The sequence below is a fragment of the Apis mellifera genome, linkage group LG14 (genome assembly GCF_003254395.2).
Source record: "Apis mellifera strain DH4 linkage group LG14, Amel_HAv3.1, whole genome shotgun sequence".
In the NCBI taxonomy this organism is placed as follows: domain Eukaryota; kingdom Metazoa; phylum Arthropoda; class Insecta; order Hymenoptera; family Apidae; genus Apis; species Apis mellifera.
The window spans coordinates 7921893-7945972 of record NC_037651.1 but is presented as its reverse complement, the minus strand read 5'-3'; the positions used below and the strand labels follow the sequence as shown (position 1 = coordinate 7945972).

Here is a 24080-nt window from a genome sequence, read left to right as displayed (position 1 = left end):
AAGAATCTGTGTATATTTATTACGTTCATTCCCATAACCGAGTTTTAAAGGAGCGGCGCGTCAAGAATGGCGCGCGTTAAACGCTTCCAGAAGACCAAATATAGAATAGCCTCGGTATCAGTGATAAACTTTTCCGGTCCCCCAGAAAGACCTATCGTCAGCTAAAAGGCAATATCGCGTTTCTGCGGCTTCGAGCTCGTCGGATGCTGCGAAAATGTTTCGCTATTCAAAACTCGGCTGCATCCCTCTCGTTTCCCCCTCCTCCTTCCACCTTTTATCGTCCAACTTCGCACGCGGGAATTTCATTCGCGCTACCCATATTTTTTCTCTCCCCGTCCTTCAAAAAAAAAAAGAACTACGATTCTCTCCCCACAAAGAAACCTTTCCTCGTAAATAAACGGTTGGTCAAAAAGGCGTTTCCTTTGTTCCCAAAATTCGTATTATCGTATTACCGTTATATATATAACGTATAAAGTTGAGTAAAACGGCGGCTATTCCGCAATAATTCGCCCTGAACGAATAAATTTAAATATAAATTCGAGCATCGCCTTCTGAGTGTATATCGATGAGTCGAGGTTGAGATCGAATTATTTCTAGTCGAGAAATACGTGAAAAGTAAAAATACGGATATAGAACGAAACAAAAATGGTGGGAGGAAAAATTGGTCGGCGAGGACAAATTGCATTGATAATTTGTTTGAGAGTTTTAATCTTTGGATTTAAATGTATCCCCGCTATTTCAAACGTTTGCCTGCTAATTGGATTGAATCAAAATCCCAAAGAATCGTGTTTGAGTTCATTCATAAAGCAAGGAATCCTATTTCGAGGCTTGTGTTCCCACGAAGGGGAACGATGATCTCCGTCTCGTTTCTGGAAAAGAGGGAAAATGTAGTCCGTCGAAATCAATCGATTGCGCAAGAGGAACAACAAGTTTCGCGCTGGTCAAACAGAGGAGGAGGGCGGGCACAGGATGTCGCATGGCGGATGTTGCCTTCGTTACATAAATTTCCGATTCGTCATCGTTCCTCCAGATTCTCTTCGTTTCGCGATACAGAGAATGGGATGCACTCGAGGCTGTTTATTTTATATAATAAATTCGCACAATGATCTTCATTGTGCATACTTTTGCAAATTTCCCTCGAATCGAGATCCAATCGCGTTGAACGCTATGGATTCCGTAATTCAATTTCAACGATTGAAAATTACCCAACAACTTTTCCCCTCGATGGGGAGGAATGCATCGTGTTGCACTCAGATCGATTCGAGAGATTGTAATCGATCGCAATTCTAAGATTTTTGTACGCCTCGGTCGAAAAACCGAGTCTTTTTTCTCGTCCAATCAAGATTTCGTCGGGGGAAATTTATCAAAAACGCTCGTTTATCGATGGTATATATTTGCGAAAGAAGCGGTTTAATTTGATCGCAGATGAAAACGTATCCACCACATTTTGAAACGTTTTTTATACGTACGTGGAATGGAAAAACGTAATCTTGCGTGTCGTCCGCGTAATTAAAATACTCGTGCTCGATGGGTTATCTGGTTTCACCCAGTGAAATCTCTTCCCTGAAAAAAAAAAAAAATGTCGACCGTTCCTCGAAAGGAAAAAAAAAAGAACTGCGTTTTAAGAGGTTTGACTGACAGATCTTGCTATCAAGAGCAATTTTTTTTTTCACGGAAACCATTTTATGAAGTAACGAATGCGTGAAATATCGATTCCGTGGATTCCAATGTTTCCTTCTTTAAAATACACGAATAATAATTATCGGGAAAAGTTTTTAATTAGAATTCTCGATTGATTTCTGCCGATTAAATAAACGAACTCCTATATAATTTACCAAGAAATTATAGGGATGCTCGACGAATTTAAATAAAGTCGAATTTAAAAAATATTCCCTCGAGTCGGGGATGCGTGAAACTGTGGTGACGTTAAAGATCGAGATATTTTTCAAAGCGTGGAGAGGAGAAGAAGAGAAGACGACGAACGACAAGATTAGAGATATATGAACATCGAATCCAAAGAATTCATAAATTCTCATATTTTAGACAAACTTGTACATTAACATCCTTTGCGCTCGAATGGTGAGCCACAACTTGAATTCGAACAATAGATTCCTAAACTGTTTACGTATAATCTTATAAAGTGCATAGAATAATAGCTTAATAGATTTTCTTATCTCGAATTGGAACGTGGATCGAAATGCACCTTAGTTTGATGGCTTAATGAAAATACAAAATTTTTCGAATGACGAAATTCGACTTTTATTTCGTAAAGAAATTGACGATGGAGAGAAGAAGTGAAGATAGAGATGAAGCAAGAGGTGCGGAAATAAGAATAACAGAAGGTGAATGCGAGAGCACGTTACGTTAACAGGGGTTAAGAAGGATTATAAGGTTTGCTCTCGACGAAATAAGAGAGACGTGAAAGACGTCGAACAACATTTCGCTTGCCCCGACAAACCGAGGATGCGTCTTGCCCATTTGGCCTCGTAAAATATCTTACAAAGACAAGAAGTTGTAGAGCTTAATATTCAACAAATTTTCTTTCGTTATATATAAAGATACATAGGTTATCAAAATATAAAAATTTTATACTGTAATCATACGCGCGTGAAATCATTTCGAATTCTTCTCAGAGAAATCTTCTCAAGTTTTTCTAATAAAAAATGAAGAATAAAAAAGAATCTTCCATTCACTCTTTCATGCACAGCCATTTCCATTCCACCACTGTTTCATGTCACTGCATCCATCGAAACTTTTTTCGATTCTCTTCTCTTGAAAATCATCGAAACATCTCTCTCTCTCTCATTTCCAATTCCACGTCTCTGAGACCTCGCCTCACCCTTCCGAATCTCCAATCCGGGCGAACGGTTAAACCGGCATAAACGGATAATAAGCCGGCGGTGTTTGAGCGGAAGCAGGATGGCGGCGGCAGGATGGACAAGAGGGCGAGGCGTTTGCACGGTCGAACGGATTCGACGGTGTCCTCGTTGCACGCGGGGAGGGGGAGGGACGTTAAGTTGCACGTGGCAGGCGTATTCGCGATATACGTGGGCGCTTTGGCGAAACAGCAAGGGGTACCGTGTGTACACGGGTGGCCCAGTGCACACAACCGGTGACATTTGCGCTGATTAGTTATTCGTACGCGTGCGCCGACACATCCGCAATTAGAGCGGCTCCTGAAATTGGCCGGGTTTTCTCCTCGCGCTGGCTACATCGAAAGGCATTTCCAATTGCGTTTCGATGCAACCGTGTTCATACGGGGGGATTAAACCAGCCCTCGCTTGAAACGCACAGAAGCACGTGTGCGTGCGTGAGAAGGGGGATATATACTCGGCACGTTCATCTTGGATGGTTATGGAAGATGGATGATCGTGTGAATTATTTATAAAACGGGTGGAATCGCGGAGAAGAGTGGGGAAACATGCGTGAATGAATTTGTTATGAAGTTTCGTACGATTTAACGACGTTATATTATATTGAAGGATTAAAGTTTTACGCAGCGATGGAATTTCATTTTTCTTTTTTTTTATTTTTTAAGTTTGGAATATAAGAAATTATTGCATCGGTTTTTCGTGATCGAATATCTATGGAAATGGAATTCGTCTATGCCGGAGTTTCGGATACGTGTCGGAGATACGTGGCCGCAGAGGTTTCAAGGGATGCATTGTTTTCGAGGAGGAAAGTTCGTATTGGTAAAGTTCGCGTTGAGCGATGCTCGACGTTGCGTCACGAGCTGGTTGAAGATTATTATCTATCCGGTGAAACGTTTTCGACGAGATGCGGGGACGAAAATTTTTTGACAAGATTCGTTTTGTTTTTTTTTTCCCCCCTTCGTGGATCGATTAATATACCGCGATATAGCGTTGTCGATTAATTTTATTATCAAATTCTAGAATTACGCGTATGTTTTGAGGAGAGAAAAGTTTGGTAGCAAATTTTATTACGCACCCGTGAATATTTATCCTTTGATCGAGATGATTGATGACCGGGTTAGAGAGGAGAGTGGCGATCAATTTTACGAGCTTGAACGAAATTTGTCCAGGCAATTTGAAAAATGTCCGTCGTGTCGTCCAAAAATGTTGTAGCCCATTTTTGTAAACATTTTTTCTCTCTTTCTCTCTAAAATTAAGAAACTTGTTAAAAATATGAACTCTTTTTTATAAATCGATTTATAAAAGACTCTTTCTCTGTTCGGATTAATTTTCAATCAAACGAATTTGTTACGATTTAAGAAATTAAATAAAAATCCAGATTTCGGTAAGTTCGTCAAAGTAAAGTCTCTTTTGAAATTCTAAGATCTAAATCTTTTCCGAAATTTCTTCCTTTTCGAGAAGAAACTTGGAAGAAAAATAGGTGAATCGATCGTGTACAAATAAACACGAAGAATCGTGATACTCTCTCTTCCCCCTTTTGATTCTGACACTGGTTGTATCATATTTCTTTCGAAAAGAGTTTAAAAATATTAAGATTTCTCTTTAAAATTTTACATCGTCCTTCCGACATGATACGATCTTTGGCAAGATTTTAAATAGAACGTGTTTCGTTTCGTTTAAAATTAATCATAAAAGATATATTTAATAACGACTTAGTTTCTTCTCGTCTCAGTTTGTATCTGAATATTGATATACGGATAGAAGAAAGATGCTGTGCGATAAAAAAATATAAAAAAAATCTGACGAGCAACGAGATGGAAAATTTCAAGCTACGACATATATTTTTTGATGGAGAAGATAAGAAGTTTTAGGGAACGAGTGGAAAGATAAGATTTTTCGCGTGAAATCGAAATAGAGAAGTGCGAAATTCATCTTTTTATCAACAGCTTGATAAGATTAATGCAATAATTCAAACGATGGCTGGAATAACGAAAAACGTGAGAGGAAAGGAAACGTGACGAGACGTTTCTCTTTCTTTTTCTTTCTTTTCTCCCACTTCATTCGATAAGAGGTTGAGGAAAATTGGAGAAAAGGGGTAATTAAAACGCGACTGGATAAATTATAACTTTCGATTGTGGATGGATTTTCAATTTGGCGCCTGTGGCTAACGGGTGGACGCGGAATTTCCAAGTTGAAAATTAGTTTCCCGTCATGGTGTTGCCACGTAGTGGCAAATAGGTCAACGTAAATAAAGGATCTGGAACGGTTCGTTACATGCCAAAGATCAACACCGGCCCACGAAAATTCTCCCTCCTTGTTCCTCCTCTCTTCATTTTCCTTTTAAAAAAACTCTTGTCAGATGAACAGCAAAAAATACAACGTTCACTAGATTTTTCAATAAAATTAACTCAATTTTCCAAAATTTCTTACCTTTGAAAAACGGAATCAAACTCATTAATACAGTACTGACAATATTCTTCAAGTAAACCAAGAGCTATAACATATGAAATACAAATTAAGAGATAAAAGTTCATTATAAGAGAGTAAGTTTTAATTATTTGAATATGGTTCAATTCTCAAGAATGTTGAAAAAAATCGGCGCGAAAATTGCCGTCGCGTTTCTATATTCGTCGAAAATTCGGGGGAGAAATTGGGGAGCCTCCCCTCCCCCCTTCCGATCGGCAAATAAATCATTACCAACAAGCGGCGGTGATGCGAAATCGCTCGTTTGTCAAACACGCGTGCACACGCACACGCGTCCCGCATATTGATTCCCGTTCGAACACGTTTCACGATCGAGCAAACAGGCGGGCAAACACGCAAGGTTGTGTGCCGCGAAAAACCTGGAGGATGATTTTCCGGCTGGAATATTAATTGTAATTACTCCGTTTCATCTTCGATCGATTCACCGTTGGGAAAAGAGAGAGAGAAAAAAGAGAGAGAGAAAGAAAAGGGAGCGGAATCGAAGGATTGGATATTGGATATTGGAATAGGAGGGATAGTTGACACAAGACCGAAGGCGTCGATCGATGTGAAATCGGAATCATGAATGAATCGGCGGCTTCTCTCCCCCTCTCGTTAAACGCGCCCACCACTCCTTTCACGCTTCGTCGCGAAACGCTTCTAAAGGTTTACGCTTTACGCTCTTCTCTCCCGTTAATGAGCATATACGATCCCCGTTTCTTCGATTCTTGTTTATACCGGTGAATGAACTTTCTCGTGCCTCTCGCTCCCTCCACGGCGAGACGTGTCTCTAAATACCGGTTATCAAAGTTTGTCAAAGTATTTTAAGTTTAATTTTTTTCGTGTAAAATTGTTGGACGTCTATCTGGAAGATTTTCGAAATTGGAATGGAAAAGGAAGAGGAGGAATTTTTGAGAATTGTAAGGCATTTGGAAGATTTTGGAAAGTGGAATGGAAAAGGAAGAAGAGGAATGGAATTTTTGAGAATTGTAAGGCATCTGAACGATTTTGGAAATTGGAATGGAAAAGGAAGAGGAGGAGTGGAATTTTTGAGAATTGTAAGGCATCTGGAAGATTTTGGAAATTGGAATGGAAAAGGAAGAGGAGGAGTGGAATTTTTGAGAATTGTAAGGCATATTTGGACGATTTTGGAAATTGGAATGGAAAAGGAAGAGGAGGAGTGAAATTTTTGAGAATTGTAAGGCATATTTGGACGATTTTGGAAAGTGGAATGGGAAAGGAAGAGGAGTGGAATTTTTGAGAATTGTAAGGCATCTGGACGATTTTGGAAATTGGAATGAAAAAGGAAGAAGAGGAATGGAATTTTTGAGAATTGTAAGGCATCTGAAAGATTTTGGAAAGTGGAATGGGAAAGGAAGAAGAGGAGTGGAATTTTTGAGAATTGTAAGATATATCTGGAAAATTTTGGAAATTGGAAAAAGAAGAGGAGTGGAATTTTTGAACTTGGATTATCGATGATCCCTGTTGATTATTGGAAAAGAGGTAGGGTTAACTCATTGAAAAAGTTAAAAATAAAGTTTACTTTAAGTAATTACTTACTGAATAACATTTATAGTTATCATAATTGATTTTTTTACAACATTCGTTCGTTATTACGATTACATTTGCAAGCAATTTTAAGGAAGTAACTTTATTCGTAAACTTGAGCTATTAAATTTTCCTCCATCGCAGAGAAAATCCGTTTATCAACGGATGGATGAATCGTTGAGGAATTGGTGATCGAAGGGGAAGAGAAATGATGGAAATTAATTTTTTTATTGCCGATCAGAAAGACGATGTTCGGTTTATTTCCAGGATAGATTCGTTTTCGCGAAACTTGCACGATCGTCGATTTCGACGATACTTATTGCAAGACTTAGAACAGAGAGGAAAGTAGACGAGAGGTAAGAGGGATGAAAGTTGGTTGTGAAAGTTGGCGCATCAACCTAACGCGCCCTAACACGTCCATCGCTAGCCGAAACTTTAAAACCTTGATCACCGAGACTTCATCACCCGCTCTTTTTCAAAAAGAACTTTTAACTACCCGGTGATTCCGGGAATCGCGTGGTTCCTCCGTTCCCAATGACGCTCCATTTATTCCCAACTAAAACAAAGTCAATTATTCCCTCTCTATTTTCCCTTTCCCCTTCTCTAAAATTCGTATCTGGAAACATTAAAATTCAAATTCGACTCGTATTGGAAAAATACGGTGCTCGATCTCTCCGTGGTGAGAACTGATTTTTCCACGATATGTTAATCAACCCTGATTAACATAGAATCGACTCGTTACACCTCGAATGCATATCGTATATGCGATGTATCGAACAACCGTCTCGCGAAACAATTTATTTTCAAAATATTTTACACGGGTAATCAATTCTCTTAATTTTTTCTCATCGTATTAATCGTTCCAATAGAAGATAGAAGGAATAATAATGGCAATTGCACAGCCCGTTTCTCACATTCGTTTCCAGATATAATAGCGTTTTCTTACATAATAATTAACATCTTTCTTCTTCTTCTTCTTTTCTTTTCTTTTCTTTTCTCTTCCCACATTCTCGACAATAAAAAAACGTGAGAGAATATTAATTTAGAATATTAAATCATCGATTCCACCCCTCGAGTTTCTCGAGTACCTCTCATCTTTCCAACTTTCCTTCTTCTCGTTTCTTCCTTCTTTTTATCCTTCGAATTTCGTCCCCAAACAAGGAAGAAGAAGAAGAAGAAGAAGAAACTTGACGGCACACCCGTTACACAGAAGAGGGCACTGAATTTTAAAGATAGCCATCTACTCGCCTCTCGCCGTGGTCAGTCTTTGGTTTGGTCAAATATTTGATCCTCTTCTCTCCTCGCTCGTATGGCCGAATCTTCAAGTCGAATGGCCTATTGACTCGAAACGACCCCCCGTTGAAAGAAGCGCGGAAAACTTTTGAAAAGAGCCTCGGTGTGTATTAACCCTCGCAACGACACTTTGTGCATCGGCGAGAATTAGAACGGCGTGGATGGATGGGACGAGAGTATGAATCGCGCTTTTAAACGTCTCGTGGAATATTAATCCATCTCGTTCACGCGTCGCGCGGATTAAATAAAAGAAAGAAGAGGAAGAGGAAGAAAAAAGATCAATCCTCGAGATTAGTAGATCGATGAATTTATTAAATTTCGAGAAGATGAACGAAATTCGATCCCTTGCGATTGAGACGAGGTACAGACTTTTCGTTATTAATTGTGGAAAGATTGAATCTTGAAGAGCTTGAAACTTTTCTTTTAAAAAAGTATTTTCACTTTAGGAAAACCGATCTATATATATATATATATATATCGTTCGTATCAAATTAATCAATTTATTAATTATTTTGTCCCAAATCAAATTTCCCTTGTTTCCCGTTGATTCACTAAAAGTCGAGCGAGTAATTTTATTTTCCGGTTAAATTAATTTTTTACAAAGCGAGAAAGTGGAGGTTAATTACAAAATTTTGCGGAAAAGTCAATAAGCGTTGTGTAACCGATACGATGCCTCGGTTTGATTGATCCGAATATATATTCCCTCTGCAAAAAAAAAAAAAAAGGAAACAAAATTCAATCAACTCGTGTTAACCCCCGTTCTCGACACCCTGCGTTACGAGGACGAACGAATTAAGCTTCTATCTTCCTCCTCCTCCTCCTCATCATCATCATCTGGATCCATCCATTCACTTTAAATAATAAAAACCTTAACGCTGTTCCCCTCACCCGATAAAATATTGGCCGGAATAAATTAGAATAAATTTTTTCGATCGGGGTGAAACCGAGGGGGTGAATTGATCGAGCATTCCGAGTCGATCGGGCAACGTTCTCGCATGTCGCTACTTGGCTGGGCGAGAATTAAGGTATATAATCGTGCGTCTCGCTTCGGTTTCCACTCGAACGCGTCGATATAACGCTTAATTAATTGGATAATTATAAAACGAAAGAGAGAGAGAGAGAAACGGAAACACATTCTCGGCGTGTAAAAGTTTTCGAATCGTGGAAATGGAAGAGTTTTCTGAACAACAGGGGGGAGAGGAGGGTTGTTGCTGGGGGAATAATTGCATAAAATATTAGAATTCGTCGGGAGGATGGACGACGGCGGGATCGATATTCCGATCAATTCATAATTCATAATTGTTGTCGAACGATGATAAATTATTCGAAAATGGAGTAAAATTTTAATCGTATTTTCGGTCATCGCTGAAATTCCGTCATCTTCGGATTCTTTTAAATTGATAACGCTTTATAATTGATGTCAAATTCGGGGATGATATCATTTCTTTCTTTTTTCCCTTCGATTGAGGAAACGATCTTTTCTTTATAAAAATCTAGGAAATCGAGGATTGAATGCTTGAATCTGACTTTCGAGAATTGTTACTATTATTATTTTTTTTTCTTCTTTTCGCTAGTTCTCGAAAGCGAAAGCAACAATTTGAACGCCGCCCAATATTTCGATCCAATTTATATGAGCATTCTCTCTCGACACGTTTTCATTGCCGGAATGAATCGACGCCCTAAAATATTAATTTTATAATGGGATTGCTTCGGATGTTTCGCTCTTTCCACTTTTCCGATTTTTATTTATCGATTTATTTCATCAATTTTTATTCGCCGTTTTATAATCGAGATGATTTTCAGGAAAAAAAGATTGTTAAATTACAGCAGAGAGCAATTTAACCGAGTTTCGAGAAAGAGAAGGATGACGATGAACGATTAAATTGAACACGAGATAGTAGAACGTCGGTTAAAATTTCCGATTATAAATCGCGTTAGGGAGAGCGACAGGTGTTTACAGAGGTCTGCGAATATTGTCAGTGGCGGAAGTTGGAACAACGAACGACACGTCCTCCCTCCCCCTCATCTTCTTCCAACCTTCCCCCTTCTATATATAAAACTTGGATGGTAATCACTTTACGCAGGAAAATCTTCCCTCGATAAAAATCGAACGGTGATTGGCCGAGGCGAAGCTACAATATCAAGAAAGTTCTTCTTCCCTTATTTTATTTTTCTTTTTTTTCCTTTCCCTTCTCTTTTCTCATCGAAAAGATTGTATAGTCGAACGGGCGCTCGGAAAAATCTGGGAAAATTGCGATTTTCTCGGAACTTGTTTCTTCGCGATTTTGCCATGTCAAATCGTAATCCTTTTTTATTTTTATTATTATTATTATTATTTCTTTTTTTTCCAAATCTTCGAAGCAACTCGATACAGTTCTCTCTATTTACGTGTGCATATTTTCGATGCAATTTCGTTTCGTTTATAATTTAAAATCGTGAAGAGAGCGCAACAATTAATCGAAAGGCGTTATTCATCGACGGGTATCTCCAAATTGAAATTCCACGCGTTCCTTTTGCCCGGCTCCTCCTCCTCCTCCTCCTTCTCCTCCTCTCACCCGAAGAAAAGTGTGCCTTGTTCTCGAGGTAATCGATTCGCAGCGTCACAGAAGAACGGTCGAAATTGCATCCTTTTTCTCTTCGGCCGAGCAGCTCATCCTCGGCAAATTCTCGTTCGTCCCCCCGGTTCGTCGATGCAGAAATCAATTTCAATTTCTTCGAGCTGACTGTAGACACTTAAACACTTTTCCCAATACGTCGGAATCGTCTCGATTAATCGCGGCTTCGATCGAAATCGAGATCGAAATCGTTACCAACAATTGCCTGCTCCTTGCTCAAAATTATATACCATCTCGCCAACGTGTTGCTTGATAATTACGCGGATTTCGAATTTTAGATTTTAGAAAATATTTTGGATCGGAGTATATTGTTTTGTATATTATTAATAATCATTTTTCTTTATCGAGGATTCGTCTGGAAGGGAAAATTCGTTTCTTAAATGAGGTTTCTCTTTTCCAGTCCATCCGACGAGAAAAGATCTTTTTCTCCGTGTGCAATTATAAATCGTCTGAACCGTCTTATAAAAATATATATAAAATTGATAACGTTTATAATTCAGTCTAAATTTATGCTCGAAATTTTATCAAAATAGATATTTATTTGATCGTTTAAATTTGGATTGTTTCGATATCGATTTACTTTTACGAAACTCGCTCGTTAAGCACGGACAAGATAAAAGAGGGAGGGAAAAACGAAGAAAAAATGGTTTTGAAATCGAGTGCAACGATCGTGAATAATCTGATCGAGTTGCCATACGGTTGTTGCGATCCCCCGCCATCTTGTCATCTTGCGCTTAATTCGTGGTATCCAATTTGCATTGATCAGTGGCTATACACCGAGGAGAAGTTACATCGGTTGTTCCCTCTATGCATATTCATAATAAATTTGTGTACCACGTCGTGTTGATAACTTTGGCCTGGTAAATTGATAAGAAGGGAACGAATTTCGCTCGAATTCTAATACAGATTTATCGGATTTTAATTAATGGAAGAGAAAAAATTTTGTCAAGATTTTTATCGTCAGATCCTTTTTCTAAATTCGAATTCGAAAGATAAAATTGTGATGCGTATATGAGAATTTTCTGTTCGAATAATAGTATTTGCAAACGTCGAAAGGATCGCGAAAGAATTTAAATTGATTTTCCTCTCTTTCATGAAGAAACAGAGGTGTTTATCTATTTTACGTGGTCGTTTTTCTAGACAATTGTCTAGAACGGAAGACGGATCTTACACGAGATTACATTCGAGGTATAATAATTTTCACATAATTATCGGAGAAACGTTTCATTATATACATATATATATTTTTTTTTTTACTGCTGTAATCGAGGTGGATAACGATAAACGATGATTTTATTACACGTTGTATCAAAATAATAGTCTTGGAACGTGTTTCGTAACGTTTTGTAATCGTCTTGTGAATTTTTGATCGATCTTCACTTTATTTGCCTGTAACGAACCAAAGTTTAATTGCATAATTTTCAAAAGAAAAGAAAAAAAAATATAGGTGAAAGATAAGAATCGAGATAAGAAGGAAAAGAGAATTTGTCGAATTCTCTTATCGCGATAATTAAAACGATAAGAAATGATTCGGTACACAATTCCCATAATTGTTAGAAATAAATCAAACAACAATCCTCTTGGTAAATAACGATCTTAATCGTTGTCGTGATTTTCCACGAATTTTGATGAAAAAAAATATGATCTTTCGACGATGATTACGATTTATCGACGAATCGAAGATCGAATTTCAATGATAAAAAGAAAGAGAGAAAGAAAGAAGCGGATTATTATTATTCAATCGTAAAAAGAAAAGAGGAAGAAAAGTGGATCGCTTTATCGATTGATTTTTCGAACAGAGGCCGAACATAATTATTCCGTGTTAAGGTAGAGGAGAGGTGGACGGATGGATGGAAGGGTGGAGAAGATAAAGGGTAGAATTCTCCGTCGAAATATGATGAATGGGCGATCCATATGCATGAGGAGATATGCGCCTCGCCAAAGGAATTCTATTCGATGGCCGCCGCCACTTTTGTGTTTCGTCCCTCGATCGCGATGAACGAAATGACAGTCTTTTGCCTTTTCCCCAATTTCATCCCTTTGCCGGATTAACCCTCCGGGGACGGAGGGGGAATTTGACGGGAGGGATCGAGGAGAGATAAGATTAGATCTTCTTTTTCGAAGTTGTTGCTCGCAACAAGTGTCCCCCCACCCTTTCCACTCCCTCAATTCCTTCCTTCAATCCTTTTCCCTCCCATCGAAATAAAATAAAAAATTCCATCGACTTCCATCGATTGGCGAACAGTTTCGAAAAATTCATTCTCGATTTTAGCTGGCGAGGAAAGGAGGATACGGAGGAGAGGATTAAATATTTGAATCACACACAAAAAAAAAAAAAAAAGAAGAAAAGAAAAGAAAAGTCGGTCGCGCAGAATATTTTTAAACTTGTTAAATCGAAAAGGAAAAAAAGAAAATGTCAAAAATAGTTGAAAGTGGGGATTGAATAATTTACATGACGGGAGGAGGGAGGAGCCATCGGTCTCTAATGTATACCACGATATCGGTAAGGGCATGCATAATGTATATTGTGCACTTACCAGATCTGGACCGCATCGAGGAGAAATATTATCGGCACGGGAATATCAATGCGGCGAGGTAAGGATGTCTCTTCCTTTTTATCCGAATTCGATTCCGTGACACACGTTCCGCGACCCAACAACGCGAGGAATACAAATCGTCTAAATAATAAAAACCAACGCTCTTCCCACTCACCCGTTCAACTTCCCTCGGGCAACCAACCTTTTTAACGTCGCTGCGGAAAATGTCCATCAACTTCTATCTACGATAAGAAGGATCGATCCATCGATTTTTCTCTCGTTTGATCGTTCGATCGAAAATAAAAAAGATGCAAGAACCTTCCTTGTTCCCTGTTTCTTACATCCAAGGACGTAATTCACGAATTTTCACACTTTTTTTTTTCTCTTCGCTCTCCAAACATCTCTTAATTAATTTCCTATTTCCTCCCCCTTTTTTTACGATCATACCTTTACATCTTTGAGGGCAACAATGGGGACAAATCGGGACAAACAATCGAAGGCAAGGATGGAGGTTTTCGAAAGTTCTAGTCGCGAGCGTCTAACAGCCGTCGCGAGAGCGAGAGAGGGAGAGAGGGAGAGAGAGAGGATGTCTGGAACGGAACTTTGAAACGCACGGTGCACTCGAGGCGCATAAATTTGCACACACAGCCTCGTTAGAAACGCGCGCGCGCGCGCGCTCTCTCTGTTGTTGAATCGCGGCCTCTAAAACAAACAACCGACATATTTGCCCAGGAGAATTGCTGATGTCCCGTGAAATACGCGTCTTTGTCTCTCTCTCTCTCTCTCTCTCCCTCCCTCTCTCTCTCTCCGTTTTGCTCGAACGATAAATCTTTCGCCACCGGGAGGAGGGAGGGAATTCACGCATCCACGCGCCTTATCTTCTTCCCATGCTACTAACTTTAATTCGACACGAGTGTGTATGTGTGTGTCCGGTGTCGTAATAAAAGCTGTACGACTCGTGTTTCGTAGAGTATGGGATAGAGGAGGATGTTCGACAACCGATAAACGCTTGGACTGGTTTCCTTTACGGAGGAACGTGTGAACCGGTTCATTGATTCGTTTGCGAACCTTCTTTGTGACCTCGTTTCCTCCCATTTCCCTCCCATTTTAATCTATTTTTCTATCCCCTTCGAGAGACCGAACGAATGACGAAAGTTTTTGAAAATCCTTGAAAAATCGATGCGAATTTGAATGTGCATGGAGAGAGAAATGACAAAAATCTCGATGTATAAAGTTTCTCTCGTAAAGATGAAACGAGACGCAATGATAAGTAATATAATAAGGTTAATAGAAGATTTAATAGAAAGAAATAGAACGATACATAAATTGGAAGAAATTGTAATAGGCGTCCAATAGATGTCGGGAGGATCTTTATTCGTCAAGTCTCGAGCTTGATGGAAATAAGAAGAAAGGAAGGAGATTGGAGATCACCTCGGAGATGGGTTATTTCTCGAAGGGTTAACTCGCGGCAAAGTGTGCACGCCCACTTTGAAGGATCGCGTCGAGCTCGTTTCGTATGTACGATGGCACACCGCCTTTGAGAGAGAGACCGAGTCAAGACGAGGGGAGAGGGGACGTTTCGAGTGGCGCTGCCCTTCTTAAGGCTCCACCCTTAATGCACGACCGACTTATTTATAATTTATAACGCATAACCCGACCGCGGTGGATTCTCGAGAGTAGTTTTGCTTCGGCCAAACGTTTCAACGTTGCTTTCCTACTAGAGAGGGGGGGAAAGGGGCGGGCTAGCTTTGAGAAAACGAGAGATTTGCTCGCTAATTAATCAGCTCTCCCTCCCGTTAATTTGGTAAATATTGATTCGTTCGGGTAACTAATTCAACCCGATATTTAATTCACAGTCGGATTGCGACCCCCTCTGTTCTCATCTTAAACAGGCTGCGGTGTATAACTCATTAACCGAACATTACGTTGTATTAACGTTATAATTTTGTTAAATCGCATTAATCCGTCCAGGCGTCGTTATATAATTTCACATCTTGAATTATTGCACGGGGGTGGATATCGATGAAATTGGAAACCCTTTCGACGATTTGCACGCGTTCTTCGCGCGATTCTTCGATTTAGACTCGTATCGATAATGTTACGCAGGATACGTGGAATAGAAAGCAAAATTAATTCGAAATTAAATCGATCGAATCTGTGTTCCTCGAATTTATTGGAAACTATCTTTTTTTTCTTTATGAATACATTGGCGCCATTTAATTTTTTCTAATGGAAATAATTTAATGATTTCCATTATTATACCTGTGATATATACATATACAATAATTTTATACGTAGTTATAATCAAGTTCAAACTTATCTTCTTTGATCCAATTTCTTTCGAGAATATCGTACGATTGTTAACCGGAAAAAGAAGGAAATCGTAGAATTTTTTGAAAGAGATTGAAATACTTATCTTCTTTGAAAATATGTTGGATTTATTTGGATAATCTTTGAGGGAACTTTCGATGGTTTCTAATTGAAAAAAAAAAAGATGATCTTGTCATCGAGTAAAAATCGATCGACAAAACTTAACGGGTCCTCGATGGATCGATATTATTATTCGAAAATGATGGCGCAAGGGAAATTGGCGAGCCAGATAAAAGAAATCTGTGTAATTGAAGTTGCCGGATGAGTTTGCGGCTCCTCTTCTCGTGAACGTGTTCGAAACCTGTTCGACGACGTGCCACGGCTATGGCGACCCTATGAATAACAAATGAACGCCACCTTCGTGGCTCTCCGCACACTCTCGCCCATCTCTCTTTCCTCCAACTTGCACCGCCTCGTGCCCTCCTTCTTCCTCCGCATCACGTGGATGAGCCACGTTAAAAAATTCAGTGGTAAGTGCTGCCCATTAACTATCCTCCGTGCTTTATAGTTTCTTCAACTTGTTTTTTCTCTCTTTCTCCTCCTCTTCTTCTTCTTCTTCTTCTTCTTCTTCTACTTCTTTCCATTGAAACACCCGTTTCAATTTTCGATGGTTTATTTATACGGAGTTTCGTTCCTTTCTTCGACTCTCCATAAATGGCTCTTCCTTTCTCTCTCTCTCCGTTTTAAATAACAATTCTTCTTTTTTGCACCTTGTTCCTCTTCTCGGTTACAATATCACGAAAGATTTATACGCAATCGTAATATCCCTCCCTCTTGTTACAAACTATTAATTATCTTAATTGCGGCTCTTGGGGGGAGGGAAATTAACACAGAATTACAGAATTACGTTCTCATCGTGGCGAGCAATTATCGGAGCATTCTCAATTCTCTAATTAGAATACTCGAAAATAATCGCGATTTTAATCACTTCTTCTCCGATTCTATATTATATTATTGAGAACAACCATCGATCGAATTCCCCTTAAATTCCCCTCATCTTCCTCTCTAACGATCTAAATAAGATCTGAAAGAAAGAAATTTCGAATCTGGCGTAAACTCGGGGTTTACACGCAGCTCCATCATCATCATCGCTCAAACTTAGCGTCTAAGGGGAGAAACTTTCTAAGGAAAGCAGCTCATCCACCCTCGCAAACTCTGAGAAACCGAAATCATCATCCCCCTCTCGATAACCATCGACGGCCCGCGGAACCGGAAATCTCCATCTTCTCTCGATTCATCTCGATTCGCGATGGATTCGAGAAATTCGTCGGATGTCCGGCTTCTCTCTCCTTTTAAATCCTTTCGATGGAGTTGGAGAGAGAAAGAGAACGAGGTTGAGATTAGTTAGGGGAAGCGGGTTTTCCGAACTCGATCTACGAGGGATGTGGAGGGTTTGCTTGTTGTCAGCGCGCACATTCCAAGATTGTTACTCGACTTCCGCTCGTCGGGGAGCTAATCAGACAATCCTCCTAATCAGGTCAGGCTCGTTTCGTGCCGGCTCGAAGACGGACTCCTCTTCGAATTTAATAATTTACTAATCATTTGTCGTATTTGGATATTGTTATTTTTATCAGTGCTTCGTTTGTAACGTTTTATCCAATATTTTTTCTTTCATTTCGTGCTCAAAAATGAACTCTTCTTCGAATTTAATAATTTACTAATCATTTGTTGTACTTGGATATTGTTATTTTTATCAGTGCCTGGTTTGCAACATTTTATCCAATATTTTCTTTCTTTCATTTCGTGCTCAAAAACGAACTCCTCTTCGAATTTAATAATTTATTAATCATTTATTGTATTTGGATATTGTTATTTTTATCAGTGCCTCGTTTGCAACGTTTTATCCAATATTTTCTTTCTTTCATTTCGTGCTCAAAAACGAACTCTTCGAATTTAATAATTTATTAATCATTTATTGTATTTGGATATTGTTATTTTTATCAGTGCCTCGTTTGCAACGTTTTATCCAATATCTTTTCTTTTATTTCGTGCTGGCTCAAAAATGGACTCCTCTTCGAATTTAATAATTTATTAATCATTTATTATATTCTCACTTTGGATATTGTTTTTATCAGTGTCTCAACGTTTTGTCTAATATCTTTTTTTTCATTTTATGCTGACTCAAATTTAATTCGAATTTAATAATTTATTAATCATTTGTTGTATTCTTGTGTTGATTCTTCTCTCTTTTTTTTATTAGTAAAAACAATATGTCTTGTTTTATTTTCCAATATCTTTTCTTTTCATTTTTTTAAAATACTAGAATGATTTAAGTTGTAATTATTTTTGTGGAAAAAAAAATTTTTAAATTTTCTATTCTCTCGTGAAATATATATTTTTCAGAATGATTCTGAAAAGTCAGAAAATTGCAATTGATGGAAAGGTTCTCCATCCGTTTTTGGTTCTCATATTGAGATAAATGTTGTCGAAGTAATACCAATAAACGGCATTTTGGTTTCACAACAGCTTGCTTCTTGTTCAGAGACTGTCTTTCGACTGATAAGATCCATCAAGGGTCAAGGTTGGCTCGATTAATGCTAATTGCCAGTTTTGCTTACCTCTTCGGATAAAGTATAAATAGAAGGAGAAACAAGAAACGTTTGATTGGATTTCTTGTAAATATAATCGTGCCTTTTATCATTCTCCAAGTTTCAATGTTCCTATTAATTCAATGTCGATTGTTTTTCGCGAAAGAAAAAAAGGAGCCAAACAGACAGCCGATAATTATTTATTCCGATAAAAGTGCAGACTGTCGTTGGAAACTTTTTTCCAGACCAGTGGAGAGAAACCGAGCAGCTTCCGGGAAGTTTCCCAATTTTTGTCCTCATCGTGTGTTAAAATAAAAGGAGAGGGAAAAAGCAATCGTCTCTAATTATATTGCCAGAGATATTACCAGAGAATATTAAATTGTTCGACTTCATTTGCATGTTTCATTTCATCCATCCATCATGTGATTATCCATTTTTTCATGCACAACAATCCTTTCGTCGTAAACACGTAATTTGATTGTTCCAAGGTTTATTTTAATTCGATTTTTAAGCGTAAAATTTTTTCAAAAGATTGGAATAAGTATTTTTTTTCTTCTAGAAGAGGGACTAGTTCTAGTGTCAGCAGAAAAAGATTCTTATTGTAACGTATTGAAATTTCTAAATTTAAATTTCAACGAGCCGCTGCTTGAATAAAAATTTTCGGGGAAAACATGATAAATTCGTATAACGCGCGAAGGGATATATTTCCTTTGCCGATATCGAAATTTGTAACCTTCAATTTCGTCGATACGCGTTTATCAGAAGGTTAAAAACCGCTGTTCCGATGCAATTTTCGGAAAACATAAATTCCTGTGTACGCGAAACACATATTTCCCTCAATAATATACGAAAATTCCAAAATTTCAACCGAACCGCGTTCGTTATTAAAAAGTCGAAGATCGCTGTTCCGATACAATTTTCGAAACGCGTAAATTTTTTTTCCCCGTAAACTGCTGCTGTAAAGAGAGAGAAAAAAAAAAATATCCAACGAACGTACATACATATTTTCATCTTTTTTCCCTTTCGATATCGAAATTTTTAAATTTTCAACCATACCAGATTTGTTATACAATTCATCGCATTAGTCGAAGGAAATCCGCTGGGATTCGATACAATTTTACGAAAGACGTCCCCGGATCACGGAGTGGTAGATTCGCGATCGTCTAAACTAAACAAGAAAGTTAATTAATAGCGGGACACGGGGAGGGTTGGGGCGGGTATAGTTCGATTTCCAGATGGAATATCGTTTTCATAAAACGACACCGGGACGATAGCCGGGTTAGTTATATGGATTCACGTCCACAGGCAAGACGTAATCAGTCAGTGTATATGAAAGCGTGACCTAAGCCTTCGTTACTGCACGTGCATGCGCCATGAAATTGCATTAGTGATCACTGCATATTGAGGCGGACTGTGTGCATTCTGACCTGTGCACACAGGGAAGCGCGACACGGGTGTACACGTACACGTACCATCCCCCCCTCTCCGTGTACACTTGCACGAATTGTACGAAACCCCAACTAGATATACACGGTGTGCCTACTTTAACGATCTCATCAATTGTCGGCACGGCCAATATGTGCAGTGGCCGTCGCCCCTCCACCCTTTATCGATTTTCGCGCCTCTCGCCAAAAATCATCGGGCGACCGTTTTTGCCCGCCTTTTTTCCTCTCTTCCTCTTTTTTCCTTTCCTTTCCTTTCCTTTCCTTTTTTTTTATACGCGCGCCATTGGAAATTGGTTTACTGGGTTATAAGGGGAATAATCAACACCGCGTTGAAAAATACGAGATTTTTTCTTTTTAGACGTTGTTATCTTCGTTTTCTTTCTTTTTTAAAGCTTCGAGGATCTTGGAAAATTATCACTTTTTTCTTTCTTTTGAAATCTTGGAAGATACATCGTGTGATAAATAAATAATAATAATAATAAGATTATGGTTTCGGGAAGTTTTGAATAAAAATTGCTGCAAAGATCGTGAATACGAATATTGTCTTTGAGGATTCGGGGACTAAGGGTTAACATTTCGTACGAAAGATGAATTAAAATTAATCCTCCGTAACGAGTGTACGCGGTTCACTCGTTCCCGATATCCGATTACCAAAGACGCCTACAGGATAATTCGTTGCAAGAATCTCCCTCTTCCCATCGTCGTCCAATCGTATTATAAATTAAAGCCTCGTCTAGACGCGGGGATCGCCTGGGGGATAATTGGAAACAGAGAATCTCTGGAGAATGTTAAGACGATTCCTCGTCCGACCCGCGTCTCCTACCAAATTATCCGCGACTACGTATACACACCTGCCAACTTGACGTGCTTCGCGGTTTCTCGATTCGGGATCTCGTGCATTTCGGCTTGATTTAACCACGTCCCGATTTAACCAATCCGTCATCTCCCTTCTTCTATACATATCGATGTATGAAGAATCCTTTGAGAGTAATTTTTCTTTCTTTTTTTTTAAATAAAATAACGAGAAAATCGACGTGAGAATTTTAAAATCGGAGCCATATGAATGCAATCCAAGTTAATTGAAAATTTGAAATCGCCAGAAAATATCGAGGTCTCCTTCTCGACAGGATGTTCAAATTTGTCACGACGATTTCGATCGCGATTTCGATCGTTTGGTAAAAACCTTTCGGTGTAAACCGGGGGAAGATTTTGAAACGGGAAGAACGGGAATTATATAGTGTGGCGATTCCATCGTGTTTTGACAGCACGGTGACGAGCACAGCGCGGTATCAATTTGTCCGGTAATCCGACGCTTTGGCCCGGCCCAGCCGGTGGTTAATCCAAGGCAATATACGCGGATGCGTATTGAACGCGTGCACGCGAGTGGTGGAGGCACACGCGTGGATTAGACGTGAGCGTGGAGGGATTTATTTGGAAGGAAGGAAAAATCAAGACGTGTCTCGACGTCTATTGCCACGGTTCTTCCTTCCTTCCTTCGTTTCACGACGTGGCTCGATCGTTCGACATCCATCTCTCTTTTTCCCCCCCTTCCTTTTTCTTTCGTTTTTATTCGTTGTAACCCCATTCAGAGAACCGATTTCCTTCCTTTCTTCGTGTTTCATCGGGCAGAACTCTTTTATCGGCCGGCGATAACTATTTCCCTTGTCGTGGAAACGAAAGAACGCCGTGGAACGGCCACAAATGCACAATCAAATTACACGCCCATGCCGGTTTAATGTAGCGTTCCCACACGCCAGTCCCAGTTCGCAAGATTACGTTAATTAGCCTATGCAAAGCCAAATTGCTTCCGTGTCTCGCTCACGGGGGAATTATTCACGGAAGGGGAAAAAAAGAAGAAGAAGAAGAGGAGGAAAAGGAGAAAGAGATCGACGAAAAATGTACGATGACGAATTTCCACGAACGAAAGGAAGAATTGATCACCGATTTTCTTCCTCTTCCTTCGTCCCGTTGTTTCGAAGAAGATGATGATGACAATGACGATGACATCACGTGAAATCATAAAATATCTTCGTTAATATGTGGTTCGTGCTCTTTGTTATTTATAAAATGGCGCATGACGGTCCTTGGAATTAATGGGTAAGGAGTGGACAACGGAGATTAGCATGGCTGAGGTCGTTTCGGTGAGATCGGTGTGCGCGATCCGCCTAAAGTCAACCTAAAGTCCTTCTATTCTCTCCTCCCCTCCGCTCATCAATCTTCTTCGTTTACGGTCTCAAGGAGGTTAATTTTATATCCCCTTCCTGTGTTGTGTCCCTCCGATGATTCGGAGAAGAAATTTTCTTTTCTTTTTTTTTTTTTTTTAAAGAATTCAAATTAATTCTCCGTAAATATTCGAAGGAATGACAAGAATGAAATTAGATTGACAGGTGTACTGTGCTATGTAAATTGAACTCGTTCATATTTATGAAAGGAGGGAAATTGATTCGGAATAACTCTTTGATCGGGGGTATATATAGGCATGGTAATATATGCCAGGGGAGGGAAGGTTTGAGGCAATTAATTCACCCACCTTCAAACACCTCTAAAGTTGGTTAATTAAGGTGTCGCGAGATCCACGCCCTTCTCGCCTCTCTCTCTCTCTCTCCCTTTCTCTCGATTCATCTCGAAGAAGATTCTCGAGATTCGGATCAAGAAGGAGCCCTTCCTCCTCTCCGTCTTTCTCTCTCGCCGATCTCGTCGATATAATGCTCGAATGTAATTACGCAACGACACAATATCATGCGATATCGCGTTTCCATATTGCGTTGGAAACATCGCATCGAGGAGAAAGTAATATTATAATTTTTTATAAATAATTCCTCGAGTTAACCGAGATCGGGTTCGAAAAAAAGTGGGTCGAATTAGCGACCGACGTTCCCGACGTAATCTTTCCTCGCTTCAAAGACCCAGATACATTGTTATGAATAAATGAATCCGCGTATTGTGCGCCGTTGGGAAAGTTTCGAGGCGAAACGAGAGAAAGAGAGAGAGAGAGAGAAGAAAAAGAAAAACACGTTGCGTAATTGTGGCGCAACGAATTGTTGCATTAAAAAAACAAGGGGGAGGGGAAAGACGCGCGGGATGATTAAAGCTGCAATTAGTCCGCTGATTAATTTTAATAGATCGGCTCACGGCCGACCGTGATGGCTGATAAAGTTTTCAGGAAAAACAACTTTTACGAGCGTCCCTGAACCTCGTTATTGCGCCGCGGATTCCTGGAAAATTTACGTGGCGAATGCAGCTGAATCCGCGTCCCGTATTCTTGTTACGTATTCCGGGATTCCGGAAATATTTTTCGCGTTCATTGCTCGCCTCCCTCCTCCCTCCCTCCTAACTCCAACTGTTTTATCGTGATTATCGCCATTCCGTTCAATGTCAAACGTGTATGGGAAAATATATATTTGGGGACGAGAAACGACGTGGAAAATGTGTTTTATCGGGTGTGAAGTGATTTTCAACTTTGCATCGGAAATTTGTGATTTCTTTTTGCGGCGGATTATTTAATTCCTATTCCGTGGAGAGCATGGAGAATTGCGTTGTGTCAGAAATGATTTTTTTCTTTCCAAAAAGGATAGTTTTATTCTGCAGCAAATTCTGAAAAGCAAATATTGCGAAATTGAGATTTCGAAAATACATTTTATGAAATAATTTTAAATTTGTATATAGAGATTATTGGGTTTTCTTTTAACGTATTCGTTGAGAGTTTGAGACGATGAAACTTTGGTTTCCTCTTAAAGAGTTTTATCGATTGATAGTAGTTGAAGAAGATGGAAAAATTGAAAGATTCCAAAAATGTGGAATAATTCGACGTATCGAAAAACGAGAAGAATCGTTGGAAGATTTTTTTCCCCCCCTTCTTAGAGAATAACTTTTACGAGATTTTCGTGGTAATACCTCCTCGAGTAGGGAGAAAAAAATCGATTGAGATTTTCCACTTTCGAGTTGGGAAAGTCGAGGCTGTCAGATGTTTTCGACGTAAATCGCGTTCATTCGGAGCAACTGATTTCAATATCGCGGGCAAATTCATCGGGGCTTGTGACGAGAGCGAATTCTCGTGACCTGATTCTTCGACGCGGCCAAGAAATTAATGGAAATTATTTAATTGCCACGATTGAAAATAGCTCGAACATATTCTTTCTGAAAATTTATTCCAATCGTTTATTGATTTAAATTTGACAGGCCTTTATTTTCATTCGCTTGAAAAGAAAATTACAACGAATATTAATCTCTACGATTAAAAAATTTACGTAAAATCCGTAAAAGCATTCAACCTTTTTCACAAGTCGAATTGCTCGTTCGATCCTCGAGATAATTCGCCAAGATCGAACGCGACGACTCGCCAATTCCGCGATTTCCCTTCTCTCGAAAGGTTAAAAGGGGGAAAAAAGCAGCGAGAAATTTTCCGCTG

General features: G+C 39.2%; 1 protein-coding gene across 1 annotated transcript in view; it reads left to right on the top strand.

Annotated features, from left to right (window-relative positions):
* LOC410517 (extracellular serine/threonine protein CG31145) overlaps positions 1-24080 on the top strand; it is a 55069-nt gene that overhangs the window by 12992 nt on the left and 17997 nt on the right. The window lies entirely within an intron of this gene.